Here is a 16961-nt window from a genome sequence, read left to right as displayed (position 1 = left end):
AAGTAGTCAGCTACCGTGGAGTAGCTGAATCAGAGCTTCGCACTGTCACGCAAAGATGGCTTCATAAAGGACAGTGAAATCAATCGATTTTTTCTGAGAAGATAAAAGGGAGTTAAGGAAAGGCTATCAGATTCTTCTGGAAGGAAGAGGAGTAATGTCCTTTATAAGTATATGTACAGTACAGTAGTGAGAGACAGACACAAATTATAGTGCACAGATAGGGCAGGGATGCTGGATTTAGGACACTGGGGATTTACAGCTCCTACGATCACTGTGGCAAGCACGCTCATGGATGAAGTAGACAACGTGCAAGAATAGGTGGCCTACGTAAGGAGAACAACAACAACAAAAAAAAGCTAGAGGTTTATTTTTAAGATTTATTTATTTATTTGAGAGACAGAGCATGAGCAAGGGGAGGAGCAGAGGGAGACTCTCAAGCAGACTTGGCATTCAGCGGGGAGTTGGATGTGGGGCTTGATCTCAAGACTGAAAATCAAGAGCCGAAATCAAGAGTCGGACACTCAACCAAATGGGCCACCCAGGCACCCACTAGAGATTTTTAAAAAAACTGTAACAGGAATGAAGAATGCCTCTGATGAACTCATTAGTAGACGGGACACAGTCTCCTCTTCAAGAGGATACATCAATAGAACTTTTGAAAACTGAAAAGCAAAGAGCATAAAGACTGAAAAAAAAAGTTTAAGAACAGACACTTGTGAATCTTGTCCTACGTATGTCTTCATCTGTCTGTTCATCCGTAATCTTTATCACATCCTTGATAATACACTAAACCGGCCAACATATGTATTTCTCTGGGTCCTGAGAGCTGTTCTAGCAAATGATGGAATCCAAGGAGGGAGGTCATAGGACTCTCCGATTTGTTGCCAAATCAGACAGAGGTTGTGGGCGATCGAGTACTTGTGATTGGCATCTGGGCTGGGGGCCGTCTTGTGGAGACTGAGCACTTACCCTGTGGAGTCTTTGCTTACTCTGATTAGTGTCAAAACTGAAGTGAATTTTAAAACGCTCAGTTGGCATCACAGAGAAGTGCTTGGTGTGGGGAAAAAATCCCCCACATTTGTGTCAGAACTGTCGTGTGTGGGTCGTGTGAGAGCTGGGAGAAAGCCAGGAGTGTGTTTGTTAAAGGAAGTTGGACCTACATCCTATGGGTCTCTACTGTCCGAAGAGACTGCAATTACCAGTTTGTATCACAGAAAAAAATCTTTTCCTGGGCTCCAGCACTCATCGCAAACAGGACTGAGTTGGCCAGTACTGCTGCTCAGTGCTGTATTGTCAGTGTTTAGCACAGTGTTCAGTCAATATATGTAGAAAGAATAAAAGTTCATTAGTTCAGTCATTCAGTCATTTACTTAAAACAGAGATATCCCAAAGATGCTTGTTTTTTGTTTTTTTAAAGATTTTATTTATTTGACAGACAGAGAGGCAGAGAGGCGGGCAGAGAGAGAGCGGGGGAAGCAGGCTTCCTGCTGAGCAGAGAGCCCCATGTGGGGCTTGATCCCAGGACCCTGGGATCATGACCTGAGCTGAAGGCAGAGGCTTTAACCCACTGAGCCACCCAGGCGCCCCTCTCTGGGTTTTTTTATGTGATTAAATTCTCCAAAATGAAGGGAAATGATACCGGATGGAAATTCTGGTCCCCCAAAAGAACTTTAGAGTCTTAGAAATGGTAAATATCTAGGTAGATTAAAATGTATTTTTAGGAGTTTGTTTTTATCTTTTTAATTTAATTTATCATACGTGTGACTATTTAAAGGAAAAATCATAAACTAATTGCCTTGTACAATTAACAACACATGTACAAGTAATACAGGAAACAACTAGAAAAAAAGAATAGGGTGTGGTAATAGAAACTATATGGTTGTAAGGTTTCAAATTTTTATTTATTTATTTATCTATTTATTAAGATTTATTTATGTATTTTAGAGAGAGAGCACGAGTGGGAGGGGCAGAGAGAGAGGGAGAATCTCGAGCAGAGCCCAGAGCCCCATGCAGCGCTTAAGCTCACGACTCTGAGATCATGACCTGAGCCCAAACCAAGAGTTGGACGCTCGGCTGACTGAGCCCTCCAGGTGCCTCTAAGGTTTCACGCTTTAATGTGAAGGAAAACATTAATGCTAAGAAGCCTGTGAAGATACTATAATCCCTACAGGAACTACTAAAAATAATAATGGAAAGGAGCACAGCTAAAAGCTAATAGGAAAATTTAAAACAAATATTTAAAAGTATTTAAGTAGTCTGTGAAACAGAAGGAAAAGAAAATCAGGTGAAAACAAGGGGACAAACACAAAGCAAATAATAAAATGGTGAGACAAATCCAAACATACTAGTAATTACTAATGTAATGCCCAGGGCCAATCTGGCCCAGTGCCTGTTTCAGAAAATAAGGTCTTACTGGATCACAGCTGCACCCATTCATTTACATACTGTCTACTGCTGCTTTCCCTCTCTTTACTCTTTTTACAACTCTTTACAAACTAAATGGCCCGTAAAGTCTGTCCAATCCTCATCTAAGCCCCCTGATTAAAAGGCAGAGATCATTAGAATAGATAAGACAAATTATATGCTTTCACAAGAGACGTATTTCATATATGAAGACACGGGTCAAGGGTAAATGGATAGAGACGCATTCACCATGCACACTGTAGATTTCAAGACAATATTATCAGAGCTGAAGAAGGACGTTTCTTAATTTTCAACAGCCATCTCTCAGCAACTGACCAAGGGCAGTTTAAAAAAAGACAGTAAATGGGTGCCTAGGTGGCTCAGTGGGTTAAAGCCTCTGCCTTTGGCTCAGGTCATGATCTCAGGGTCCTGAGATCGAGGCCCACATCGGACACTCTGCTCAGCAGGGAGCCCGCTCTCCCCCCAACCCCCCCACCCCAGCCTGCCTCTCTGCCTACTTGTGATCTCTCTCTGTCAAATAAATAAATAAAATCTTAAAAAAAAAACCAAACAGTAAAACAGGAGATCCGAATGACACTCTCAAACACCTTGACCTGTCTGATACTTAGTATACGACATCCAACTGCTGGATGCACAGTCCCCAGGACAGACCAGATGTTAGGCCAAAACAATTTTCAGTAAATTTAGAAAGATAGGAATCCATGTCTGAGCTGGGACTTGTACGTCCAGCCACAGTGAAATAACGAGAATCAGGTGTATCCTCCCGCCCGGAACAATCAAAAAATACATGAACAATGACAAAATCCGAAGTGACGATATATACTTGACAGCGGACAAAATACATGAAACAATGGTTTTTAAGACACCAGACATCCAGTGGTAACAGTGACCTGGAGGCACAGGAAACAGACAGGGAGAGCCCTCCACTGGCCTGGTGTGGTAGGCGATCTCAAGCCCATCCTCGGGGATTTCATTCTCTTAAGTAACCTGTTCCAACCAATAAAATATGGCAACAATGAGGGAATGATTAGGTCACAAAATAATTTTATTTTCATCTCGGTAGCAGATTCTCTCTCTGGCCGGCTCTGAGGAAGCTAGCTGTAATACTGAAGGTCTGTGTGGCAAGGGGCCAAGGATGGCCTCCATCCAGCAGCCACCAAGAACTAAGTCCTGCGGAACTCAACACACCAAACCCAGCAACAACCACAGAAGGAAGTGAGGAAGTGAATCCTCCCCGCTTGAGCCTTCAGATATGATCCCAGACCTGGCTGGTATCTGGACTGCACAGCCTTTTGCAAAAGACCTTGAGATAGAGGATCCAGTTAAGCTGTGTTCAGATTCCTGGCCCTGGGGTAATAAATTCGTGTTGTTTTACGCCTGCTAAGTTCTCGGGGCGATTCGTTACATAGCAATGGATAACTAAGACATCCAACATCCAATAGACTGCCTTGAGAGTTTCCAGGTGGTGGCACAGAGTTAGGGAATCCGTACAGAAGAACTGACCGGATGGGGATCATGTGGCTGGAGTTTGCAGAACAGAGTACTGAGAAAGGAGACACATGTAGAGAGGACTTTGGAGATCTGCGGAGGGGCCCCCTTGTTAGCAAGACACAGATCACCACATGCATGTGAAGAAACTACTCAAGGCCAGGAAAAGAACTATTTACCAGTATATTAGTGGTAACAGTGCTCAGAGCTCAAACATGGCCCATTCTGAGAGCCATACTAGAAAACTGCTTGATACATGAAACACTGGGTGGAAATCACAAAACAGTCATGTTATATGAAGGGATAAATAGCTCCCAGATGAGAACTGCTTTGGTCCCACTTAACAAATCTTAAAAGCAAGACCTGAAAGGATCAAAGTGTTTCCAAGTAACTTAACTGCATCCCAGATAAAAGCTCATAAATGTTTTTAGGAACACAAAAATACCTAGCACCCAAAAAGATAAAATTAATGCTGTCTGGCATCCAGACAAAGATTACTGGGGAAAAAAAAAGAAGAAAAATCACAGCCCACAGTGAAAAACAATCAGTCAATAAGAACCAATCTGAAAAAACACATGTGAGAATTATAATCGATAGAGTTACATTCCACGTGTCCAAAATAAGTAGAGAATAGTGGGCAAAAATTTTTAAAAAGGCTCAAAATGAACTCAGAGATAAAGACTAAAATGATCAAGATGAAAAAGGCACTGGTGGATTAATGGCAAATTAGACATTGCAAAGTAAAGATTGGTAAACTTGAAAACAGCAAAAAATATATATATATATATCCAAAAATAAACAGAGAGAAAAGATAATCTTTTCAAAAGACTGAACAGAGAGAGTATCAGTGACCTGGGTGCAAATTTAAACAGACTAATATTTGTGCAGTTGAAATATACAGATTGGGGGAGTGGAGCAGGAAAAAATACTTGAAGAAATAGTAGCTAAAAACTGTACAAATTTGATGAAAACTCTAGACCTACAGACCCAAGAAGCCCAAAAAATTCTAAGCACAGAAACATGGAGAAAACTGAACCAATGCATATAATCATCAAATCAGTCAGAACTAGTGACAAAGAGAAAATCTTAAAATCAGCCAGAGAGGAAAAAGACACATTAGAAATAGAAGAACACAGACAACACATCAGAAACCAAGCAATCTAGAAGACTGTGGAGCAACTTCTTTAAAGCACTTACGGAAAGAAAAAAAATGCGTCACCTCAGAATTTTATAGAGAGAGGAAATACCTCTCAAAAATGAAAATAAAATGGGCACCTGGGTGGCTCAGTTGGTTAAGGTCTGCCTTCAGCTCAGGTCACGATCCTAGGATTCTGGGATCGAGTCCCGTATCAGGCTCCCTGTGTGTCTCTCTCTCTCCCTCTGCCCCACCCAATATATAAATAAAATATTTTTTAAAAAAAAGTTAAATAACTAACTGGTCTAAGGTCATTACACACAATAAATCTCAAACCAGCACTTAAGTTCAAACCAGTTTGCTTTTCAAAACCAGGCTGAATGAAAACTTACGTTCACGGGAAAACCTGTACATGAGCATTTGGAGCAGAACAATTCATAATGACCCCAAACTGGAAAAACGATCCAAATGTTCTTTCATGGTGAACAGATTGAAACAACACCAACAGTGGCATATCTGTTTAGTGGAATGTTACTGAGCAATAAGGAACTCACACAAAACAAAGGAATCTCCAGGGCATGGTGCTGACTGACAGTTGCCTGTCCCAAAATGTTAAACGTGTAAGTTTCCATGTATATGACATCCCGGAAAAGACAAACGAGAGAGACGGAACCAGTACGTGGCTGTCCAAGGTTAAGAGTGGGAGAAAGGTGTGAATATAATAAAAGGAGAGCAGGAGGCCGGTTTCTGGAGTCAACGAAACAGCTCTGCCTCCTGGTTCTGGCAGTGGTTGCCCTATTCTCTTCACGTTAGAACTGTACGCCCCTCTCCTACCAGTTTTACTGTCTGAAAACTTTGAAACTAAACAAACCAGGCCGTTTTCATTAAGCCACAGTGGATAAAAGGCTGGCATGGGAGAAGGGGTCACAGGGAGTGACACAGGAGGGGCTCTCCTCCCAGCTCCGCCTGTGCTCCCTACAGACCCACAGGCCAGGGGGCCTTCCTCCCACCTGCTCCTACAAATGTCCCTCCCTGTGCGCTCTGGAGGGAAGGCAAAGCTGCGCATCCTCACAGCCCGGCTGCACCTCGGCCCCTGTTCTGTACAGAGAAATGTTTTTGTGGTTTGTCCCATAGAACTGACCTCCTGGACTTGCAGGTACACAGTAAGGCTCAAGAGTGCGGTTTGTGAGACTAGGGCTGTGTTGAGTAACCTTGGGAGTTACATGATCTGGCCTCCAGGTCGGAACTGGCCCTTCTGCTCCGAACACCAAGAGCTACAAATCTTGGCTCGCGTCCCCTCCTGCTCCAGGGGGGCCGGCCCCGCAGGGTGGCATCCAGGAGTGGGGCAGACACACAGCCCGGGCTCCTTGATGACACAGAAACGTGAGAACCTGGAAAGGCAGCTCGCTGCAAACTGCACGTCGAACAAATGTTTCACTTCAGACTCCGTCACTCACCCTGTGAATGTGGCCCCTGTGGGGACGGTGAGTCGAAGTCTCGGCCGAGGGGGGGACGCTCCGCTCAGGCCTCAGTCAGGACCGCAGCCTGGCCGTGTCCACCGGGCTTCCCCGGCCAATGCCGCAGCACGTGCAAGGACCCGATCCGATGTAACTGTCTTACCCTCCTTCACTGCTTATTAGTGCTCCCATCTGTGTGCAGAACATCCCCACGTCCACCGGGTCACTGTCTCACTTCTCTCTCCCTGCAAAGTCGTCGCCACCACCGCGGGGTGCTGCGGCCGCCGGGCCATCCCGCGGGCTCCTCAGCGGGGCCACCGCTGTCCGCTTCCCTAGTGGCCTTCCCTGCGGACACCCGCCTCCGTGCGGCCTCTGAACCCAGGCCGGACCCCGTCACGCTCCGGGGAACGCCGAGCGCCGGGCTCCGAGGCCGAGCATCCTCCGAGACGCACCGCAGACCCGCGGCCTGGAGGGGCGTCCACGGCCTGGAGGGGCGTCCGCACCCCGACCCCCGCGCTGCTCGCGGACGACAGCAGCCGCCCGGAGAAGGTGACCGTCCGCCCCTTCCGACAGAGGAAAGCCCTGCAAAACTTTGGTACCTGCGAGGCCTGACCCACCGGCCCCGCGCTGGGGCACTAACTACCCGGTCCCGATCTCAATCCCGGAGGATCTACGGTTCTGAGGCTCTTGGCCGGGTGGGACCGGCTTCCGCGGGGACATTTCCAGCTACGTCTGGGGCAGCGCGGACTAGGGGAGGGGGCGGGGCTAGGGCGGCCCACGTGACTCTAGCTGGGCGGGGCTTCGGGGCTTGGCTGGTCTTGGTCTCTAGGACGCTGCCCGCAGTAACTGGGTATACCTGAACGATTTGCGTCCGCGGAAGGGCCTCGGTGTTACAGCACTGACTTCTCTAGCCAGCAAAGGAGAAAGGCGGGCTCCTGCCATCTTTTCTCGTCATACGTTCAAACACTAATGAAAGATCAGAGAGCCACAGGAAAATCAGACTCCTTTATTTCCGGAGAGCGAAAGACAGTGACTGTTAAACACGTAGAGGGTGTTAGGCACCTCTGCTAAGCACCTTACATGTATTATTCCATTTGCAAAAGCAAAACTCGGCTGGGCCATAGACCAGACTCAGATGACACAGATAGAGCCTGCTGCAAAGTTAACAGCAAATCTTTCTGCCAAAATCATACTGCAGCTGTAAAGTTTAACCAACATTCTCTTTGAATAATTACTGCTTTCTTATCAATGATATCTTTGCCTTGCTACTCCCACTTACAAAAAAAAAAAAAAATTAACGAGAAATCTTCTTTGCTAAAATCAGAGACTGTCAGAAACTGTCTGACATCATTGTGAGGATAAGTAAATGTCCCACTCTTGGGAGGATCAGAGCCATCTTCAACGGAAACAATCTCTCTTCCCAGCTAGTTGTAGAGCTTCATGTACAGCATTTTCACACACAACGTGTCCCATTTATAGTAACCTTGAGATTTCAAAGACAGATCAGGACCCGGAGTCTACTTTTTAATTCAGACCTGCTGGGGCTCCTGGGTGGCTCCATTGTTGTGTTATGGGCCCTACTACTTGCCCAAGATAGGGCGCGCTTCAAGTTTCATAACTAGCAAATGGCAAAACTAGGATTAGAGTCCGTGCCTAATCCCAGTCCAGTTATTTTCCTACCCTACCTACTGTGGTATTTGTGTATGTATGTTTGTGTGTATGTATGTGTGTGTGTGTGTGTGTGTGAGAGAGAGATAGATGTAGATTCTAGCTCATCTACCTGATCTTTTATAGCTTCAATATATTTACCAATGACAATATCTCTGAGTTCCAAATACAGTCATATTTCAGATGGAAACTGTCAGATTGCATCCCTTGGTAAGGTATGGCCTTGATGCTAGTTGTTCATTCTGACAGTGACAAATGTGAGGGAAGGGGCCTAGCTCTGAGAAGCACATTGGTAGTTGGAAGAAGTCAGTACTGAGCAGAAAATTGCAGTGCCTGGTGCTGAATTAAGTGCTTATGGTCTACATTTCCGACAATGTCCTAGGTTCTTGTTCCTTCCTAAATAGACAACCTGAGAAGCAACATCAGTGGATTTGTCTGATTGTCTCTCCACACTTCCTGAGACTTCTATCCTTATATCTAAGCAAGCCTCTCACAACCCTTTGGTTACAAATGGGCAGAACTCGGCATTCTCCTTTGGTGCATTTCCGAGACGGTTCCTCTGTGGTTCCTTCCATAGGTTGTTACGGAGATGAAATGTGCTATTGATGTGATGCTGCTAAGAATCCAGCCTGGCAAATGACACAGGGAGCCTCTCTGGGAAATTGGGAACAGTTACGAGCAAGTCAAACAGAACTCAGAATTAAATATGTAGAACATTAATGCTCCTCAATGAAAAACTGCCACAAAGATTCAAATAAAGCAAAATTGGAAAAAGACAGGCAATTCTATCTGGAAAAATTAAAAACTAGAAAATCATTGTCAAAATAAGCTGGGAAAGATTAAAGTCCATGATCTTCAATGATGCAGCAAGACAGGGAAATATATACATATATGGGTGTATGACGAGTGTGCGGAGAGAAATAGATGCGTCTGAGCTTGAATGTGGATCCTGTAGATTGGCAAGTCTAAATAGAGAGCTAGGTTTACGAACTTCTCAGGAATGTATACATACTGTAAAGAAAAAATGTATGACCTTAAAGAGAAATAATAGAAATTAGTGGTCTATTTGCATAATACTTTTTTCAAATATTTTTTGGAAGTATTTTAAGTATACAGGTGAATGACAAATGTAGACACTTGAGTAACCACAGCCCCAGTCATGATACAGAACATGTCTGTCCCCCAGAAAGTTCCCCTGTGCTCCCTTGCAGGCAGTATCCCTGTGTACAACATTTTAATGATTTCCCATTAAATAGATGAAATCAGAATTTTTTTTATTAAAAACATATTTGAATCATTGATTCTATAATAAAAATTTACATACTACTTTGTTTGAAGTTATGTCTCTTGGCATTTGTTAACTAACTTTGATTGATTTTGCAAACAAAAAATAGCCTTATTGACTTTTAGGTACTCAACCTGCCCCAGGGGCCAGTTGTTAGAGTTGTACCATGTCATTAACCCATGTCATTAACCCATCAGTGGACGGATTAAATGGAAGTTAATGGAAGTTTAAACCTGTGCTTTCCATGTAATCTTACTGAATACTGGCCTAAAGATTTAGACAAGTAACTTCCGTACACTGCCACTATTTCTGATCTCGATGTTCGGTTGTATTGTAACTGTTGCCATACAATTTATAGTATATTTTAAGTTGTACTTGAACTTACACTGATTAACAGCCAACTCAAACTAGATAGAAGTGAATTTGCGGGGAGAGGAATCAAGTTTCACAGTTTCATCATGTTTAGGTCATTTCTGGCTTCTTCCTCCTCTGCTGTGGGGTTTCTCAAGGGAACTCGGATTTATTATCATCTTATTTTCTGACCTAAGGCCCAATCTACTAAAGTGATGTGACCTCATTTAATATGGATAATTAGGTTCACTCATGAAGCATGATAACATAGTGCTCTTTTAAAAAGATTGTATTTATTTAATAGAGAGGACGCACGCACACAAGTTGTGGGGGTGAGGGTCAGCTGGAGAGGGAGAAACAGACTTCCCAGTGAGCAGAGAGCCTGCTGTGGGGCTCAATCCCAGGACCCCGAGATCACCATCCACTTCGAAGGCAGATGCCCAGCCGACTGAGCCACTCAGGTGCTCCAGCATGGTGTTTTTTAAACCAAGTGCCAAGTAATAAGAAATAGGCTCGGAGGTATAATATCTGCATGTCTTTCCAGATCCTCTACTTCTTCATTGGTATGTTCAGAGGAGAGAAAATAAACTTCAAAAAGTACATGTCTATATCCTGTAGAAATGTATTCTTATGAAACACACCTTGAAAATCGTTCTCTTCCCATGTGTCTTTCACCCTTGGAAAAAATCTTGTGCTGTTGGGGATGAGGAAGTGAAGAGAAACCTAGTGAGGGAATGAACAGCTCTGTTAAAGGGCTCAGTTATTTAAAAGGTGTCCCTTTGCTTCTATAGGTCCTCTGGAATCGTCTCTGTCACCGCCAAGAGGGCTTATGTGATAGATACTTGGATTCTTAGCTTCTCTGTATAGAACTTGTGGATATAGAATTTGGGGTGGTCTTCCAATGAAAACATTTTCTCCATCCTTATTTGGGAGGTTCTATTTCCATTTGGGGCACTATTTTTTTTTTAATTTTCATTATTAAAGTATAACTGACATTCAAGGTTATATTAGCCTCAGGGACACAACACAGTAATTCAATAATTCTATATATCACCCAGTGCTCACTACCTTAAGAGAGGTTGCCAGCTGTCACCATACGACATTAGCACAGTATTTTTTACTATATTCCCTGTGTTGGACTTTTCATCTCCATGACTTATTGTTTTATAGGGGAATTCCTGTTTTTTAAGGTTTCAGGAAGCTTCTGAAGATGAGGACATAAAAAGGCTGACCAAAAATGTGTTAATGAATGACAGAAGCATTGCATGGAGTATCTGTAAGAAACACTGACAAAAAGTTGAAATATCAGAACCACACAATACTTGTCCTCAAGTATCTTACAAAACTTACTTGGTAGTGTCTTGCGCACAGCATTAGCTTGCTGGCTTTTCATGTCAAGTGTCATGTCAAGTCTTAAAGTTTCCTTGTATTCCAGCAAAGTCTTTGATCTCAGGGGATGACTGATGTTTTACCTGAAGTCAATACATTCGTCGCATTCACAGAATTTCTAGGGAGTGTGAGTTATCCGATGCTGAAAAGGATTCTACTCTGGGGGCACCGGGGTCGTGTGGTCACTCATGGTTTCAGCTCAGGTCATGATGTTAGGGTCCAAGGATCAGGCCACATCAGGCTCTGTGCCCAGCACAGAGTCTGCTTGAGAGTCCCTCTCTCCCCCTGCCTCTCTCTCTCTCTCTCTCTCTCTCTGTCCTTCCTTCTCTCTCTCTTTCTCTCTCAAATAAATAAACAAATCTTTATTTAAAAAAGGATTGTACGCTAGCTTTTGCAGACTGATTATATCCGTAAGGTCTTTCTGCAGTGGGCAGTCTTCTGATTTTTGGTGAGACTTGTGCTCTAGGTAAAGATTTTGCCACATTCACCACTTTGGTATGGTTTTTCTCTGGTATAGGTTGTCTGATGTGTGATAGGGTGTCAACTCTGGCTAAAGGCTTTCCCACACTGGCTACATTCATAGGGTCTCTATCCAGTATTTTTTCTCATGTTTGGCAATATTGGAACTCTGGCTGGGGTGCCTGGGTGGCTCAGTTGGTTAAGCATCTGCCTTCGCCGCAGGTCATGATCCCAGGGTCCTGAAATCGAGTCCCACATCCCCAAATCAGGCACCTTGCTCAGTGGCAAGTCTGCTTCTCCTTCTGTCCCTCCCCCTGACGTGTTCTCTTTCTCTCAAATAAGTAAATAAAATCTTTTTTTAAAAAAAGAAGTAAGAGGCCTTTGAAGTGAGAGTAAAGTGAGATAAAACTTCTAATTTATCCAGGAGGTGAGAACTGGACAGTGCAAGGCATCTCGGGGTCAGAGGGGTGACCTTGAGGGCTCTGTTTGGGAGGAAAAACAAACAAACAGTAGCTTCAAGAAGGACTGAGAATCCCACCAGTCTGGTGGCAGAACTGGCTCTTAATATGTTGTCTACTTATTTTGCTGACTCTTCTCTTTTCCCTTCTGTTGCATAGTCCATGGGAGCACACATTTCTGTTCAACTGTGTACACTGAATAGGACCTAGTAAGCAGGAGCACATACTAAACACATAAATGAATGGATGATTGCCTTTCCTTTATTTTCTTAAGCTTATTTATTTTTTATTTAAATTCAGTTAATTAACATATAATGTACGGTTGGTTTCATAGGTCAAGGTCAGTGATTCATCCATCTTATATAAAACCCAGTGCTCATCACATCACATGCCCTCCTTTATGTCCATCCCCCTATCACCCCATCCCTCCACCCACCTCCCCTCCAACAACCCTCTGTTTGTTTCCTGTGATTAAGAGTTTCTTATAGCTTGTCCTTCTCTGACTTTGCCTTGTTTTATTTTTTCCTCTCTTCCCCTTTGATCCTCTGTTTGTTCCTTAAATTCCACATATCAGTGAAATCATATGGTATTTGTCTTTCTCTGACTGACCTATTTCACTTAGCATAATACCCTATAGTTCCATCCACAGCGTTGCAGATGGCAAGATTTCAATTTTTTGATGGCTGCATAGTATTCCATTGTATATACATACCACATCTTCTTTATCCGTTCATCTGTTGATGGACATCTCAGCTCCTTCCATAGTGTGGCTATTGTGGACATTGCTGCTATAAACATTGGGGTGCATGTGCCCCTTCAGATCACTACATTTGTATCTTTGGGGTACATACCCAGGAGTGTGATTGCTGGGTCATAGGGTAGCTCTAGTTTCAACTTTGTGAGGAACCTCCATGCTGTTTTCCAGAGTGGCTGCACCAGCTTGCATTCCTACCAAGAGTGTAGGAGGGTTCCCCTTTCTCCGCATTCTCGCCAGCATCTGTCATTTCCTGACTTAATGTTAGCCATTCTGAATGCTGTGAGGTGGTATCTCATTGTGGTTTTGATTTGTATTTCCCTGATGCCGAGTGATGTTGAACATTTTTCAATGTGTCTCTTGGCCATCTGGATGTCTTCCTTGCCTTTCCTTAACTCATATTTTTTCTGACAGCTTTGTCTATCTGATGGTTGATTATATATCAGCCAGTTACTTAGCTGACTTTACCTTTTTTTAAAAAAAGATTTACTTAGTTATTTTAGAGAGAGAGGATAATCAGGAGGAACAGAGAGAGAGAGAAGAGATAGAGAAAAAAATCTCAAACAGACTCCACGCAAACCATGGAGCCCAACATAGGGCTTGAACTCAGGATCTTGAGATCATGTCCTGAGCTAAAAGCAAGAGTCGGACACTTAACTGACTGTGCCACCCAGATGCCCCTGATTTTACCTTTCAAAGAAGACCCACTATATGCCTAAGTTGCAATATATATTAAAGAATTGAAATCTTACATAGAAAATATTCTGACCAGCAGAACTAAATTGGTAATTAGTAACAGTATAGTATCCAGAAAAGCCTGAGACATTTCGAAATTAAAAACACACATTTCTAGGTGACTTGTGAGTCACAGGAAAAATCACTAGGGAAATCAGAAAATATTTCAAATTAATCTCAAAAGTGTAATGTAGCAAAATGTGTGAGATCTAGCTGAACAGTCTGTTAGAGGGAAGTTTGTTCCTTTAAATGTTTATACTAGAAAAGAAGGTTTAAAATGTTATCTAAGTGTTTGGCTTGAGAAGCTAGAAAAAGAACATATTAAACGCCACATAAGTAAATGGCTGTTAAAGACTAGAAGAAAATGAAGTAGAAAACAAGGTTTGAGAAAATCAACAGAAAAAGGTTCTTTAAAAATATTGGTAAAATTGGTACTTCCTAGAAAAACTGATCAAGAAAAAAAGGGAGTACACAACTTATTAATATGAGGAATGGACAGGGGATATCACAGATTCCACAGACATCAAAAATAATTAGGGTATAGTATGAGCAAATTCCTGCCACTAAACCCAACTTAGAAATGGACAAATTCTATGAAAAATGCAGTAAAACTAGCACAAGGAGAAATAGAAAATATGAATAAATAGCCCTGTGCTTGTTAAAGAAATTTAATGCATTATTAAACGGAATTCTACAAAACAACACAACAACAACAAAAAACCTTCTAGGCCTATATGGTAAATTCCATTAAACACATAATGAAGAAATAATACTATACTTCCCCTAAATCTTTCAGATGATGTAAAGGAAGGGAACGGTTCCCAGGTTGACAAAGTTATTATGATAAAATTATAGATCAATATCCTTCATGAACATAGATGCAACAATCCTTAAATGTATATTATCAGGGGCGCCTGGGTGACTCAGTGGGTTAAGCCTCTGCCTTCAGCTCAGGTCATGATCTTAGGGTCCTGGGATTGAGCCCCACATCAGGCTCTCTGCTCAGCAGGGAGCCTGCTTCCCCGCCCCCCCGCCCCCCGTCTGCCTCTCTGCCTACTTGTGATCTCTCTGTCAAATAAATAAATAAAAATATTTTTTTAAAAAGTGTATTATCAGATAGAATCTGTTTTTTTTTTTTTTTAAGTTTTACTTATTTTTATTTTAGAGAGAAAGAGTGGGGGGAGAAGGGCAGAGAGAGAGAGAGACCCTCAAGCAGATTCCATGCTGAGTGCAGAGCCTGACATGGGGCTTGATCTCACAACTCCAAGATCAAGAATCCATCCATATTTAAACAAAATAATATGTCAGGATCAACTGGGGTTTATGCCTGAAATATAAGGTATACAAAACATTTGAATAATCAATGTAATTCACCATATTAACAAAATAAATGATCTTACATGATCTTTTAAATAGATGCAAAAAATGTGGCAAAATTCAATACCCATTTAAAAAAAGAACTTTTAGCAAACTATGAATAGAAACAAAATTCTACAATCTGATACAACTAATATATTTCATGGTGAAATATTAGTTTCTACTTACAAGATTGGAAACAGAACAAAGACATCTGCTGTCATCAGGTCTCTTCAGCATTGTACTGGAGGTCCTAGCTGGTGAAATAAAAGTAATAAACACATATGAGGAATAAACAGAAAATAAATAACAGAAGATGTAATGAAAGTAATTAAAAAAAATAGAAGGCCTAAAGATTAATGCTATTCACAGTCAGCATTATTATTTACATAGAAAAATCCCAAGAAACCTACAAAACAATCACTGAAACAAGTAAACATAACAGGGTGACAGAGTTTAACATCAGTATAAAAAAATCAGTTGCTGGGGCACCCAGGTAGCTCAGTCAGTTAAGTGTCCAACTCTTGAGTTCAGCTGAGGTCATGACCTCAGGGTCGTGAGATGGAGCCTTTGCATCAGGCTCCATGCTCAGTGCAGAGTCGAGATTCCTTCTCCCTCCCTCTGCCCCTCCCCTACTTGAGCATGTGCTCTCTCTCTCTCTCTCTTTCTAAAATAATAAATAAAATCCTTAAAAAAAATCATCATCTTTCTATATGTTAGTAACAAACAACCAGAAAATAAAAGGCAAATAAGTCCATTTCTTTTTTTAAAAAATAATTTATTTATTTGAGAGAGAGCATGAGCAGGGGGAGAGGGAGAGGGAGAAGCAAGATCCTCATGGAGCAGGGAGCCCCATACGGACTTGCTCCCAGGACCCTGGGATCATGACCTGAGCCAAAGACAGACACTTAATGGACTAAACCACCCAGGTGCCCCCAAATAATTCCATTTCTAATGGTATAAAAACCATAAAGTATTTAGGGTTAATTTAACAAAACACACATATGATCTTTAAACTGAGAAGTAAATAGATTGCTCAAAAAAGTAAAGAAAATGTAAATAAATTGAGAAATATATCATGTTCATAAAGTGAAGACAGAATATTGTTTAGACACCAACTCTTCCCAGAGGGATACATTTATTTAATACAACCCCAATCAAAATCCCAACAGGAATTAAAACAGGAGCTGAAGTTAGGGATTCAGGTGCTTATAATCTATGTTCATAGCAGCACTATTCACAACAGTCAAAAGTCACAACATTCACACTATTTGCAAACACCCCAAGTGTTGAAGAAGAGATGAATGGATGGTGCTATAATATGGGTGAACCTGGGACAGGGTGAACCTGATACATGCTATACCATGGATTAGCCTTGAAAACATCACGCTAATTTAAAAAAAAATACGCTAAAAGATAAATGTAGGATTTGACTTATATGTGTCGTCTAGATTGCATAAATTCATAGAGACAGGAAGTGGAATGGAAGTTCCTAGGGACTGGGGAGGGGGGTGATGAGGAGTGAGTGGCTGCTCAGTGTGTTCAAGGTTTCTTTTGGGGTGAGGAAATGCTCTGAAATCAGACGGTGGTGGTGTTTGCACAACATTATGAATACACTAAAAACTTTCTCGTGCACTTTAAAGTAGTTAAAATGGGAACTCTGTGGTCTGCATATTTTAGGAACATTTGAAATTTCAATGGGCCCTCAACTCTATGGTCAAATAATCTTCGACAAAACAGGAAAAAATATACAGTGGAAAAAAGACAGTCTCTTCAACAAATGGTGCTGGGAAAACTGGACAGCTATATGTAGAAGAATGAAACTCGACCATTCTCTTACACCATACACAAAGATAAACTCAATGTGGATAAAAGACCTCAACGTGAGACAGGAATCCATCAGAATCCTAGAGGAGAATATAGGCAGTAACCTCTTTGATATCAGCCACAGCAACTTCTTTCAAGATATGTCTCCAAAGGCAAAGGAAACAAAAGCGAAAAT

This window comes from Enhydra lutris, unplaced genomic scaffold, assembly GCF_002288905.1.
Source record: "Enhydra lutris kenyoni isolate GAN:26980312 unplaced genomic scaffold, ASM228890v2 scaffoldscaffold93, whole genome shotgun sequence".
In the NCBI taxonomy this organism is placed as follows: Eukaryota; Metazoa; Chordata; class Mammalia; order Carnivora; family Mustelidae; genus Enhydra; species Enhydra lutris.
The sequence above is the reverse complement of the archived record's forward strand: the minus strand, read 5'-3'. Positions refer to the sequence as shown.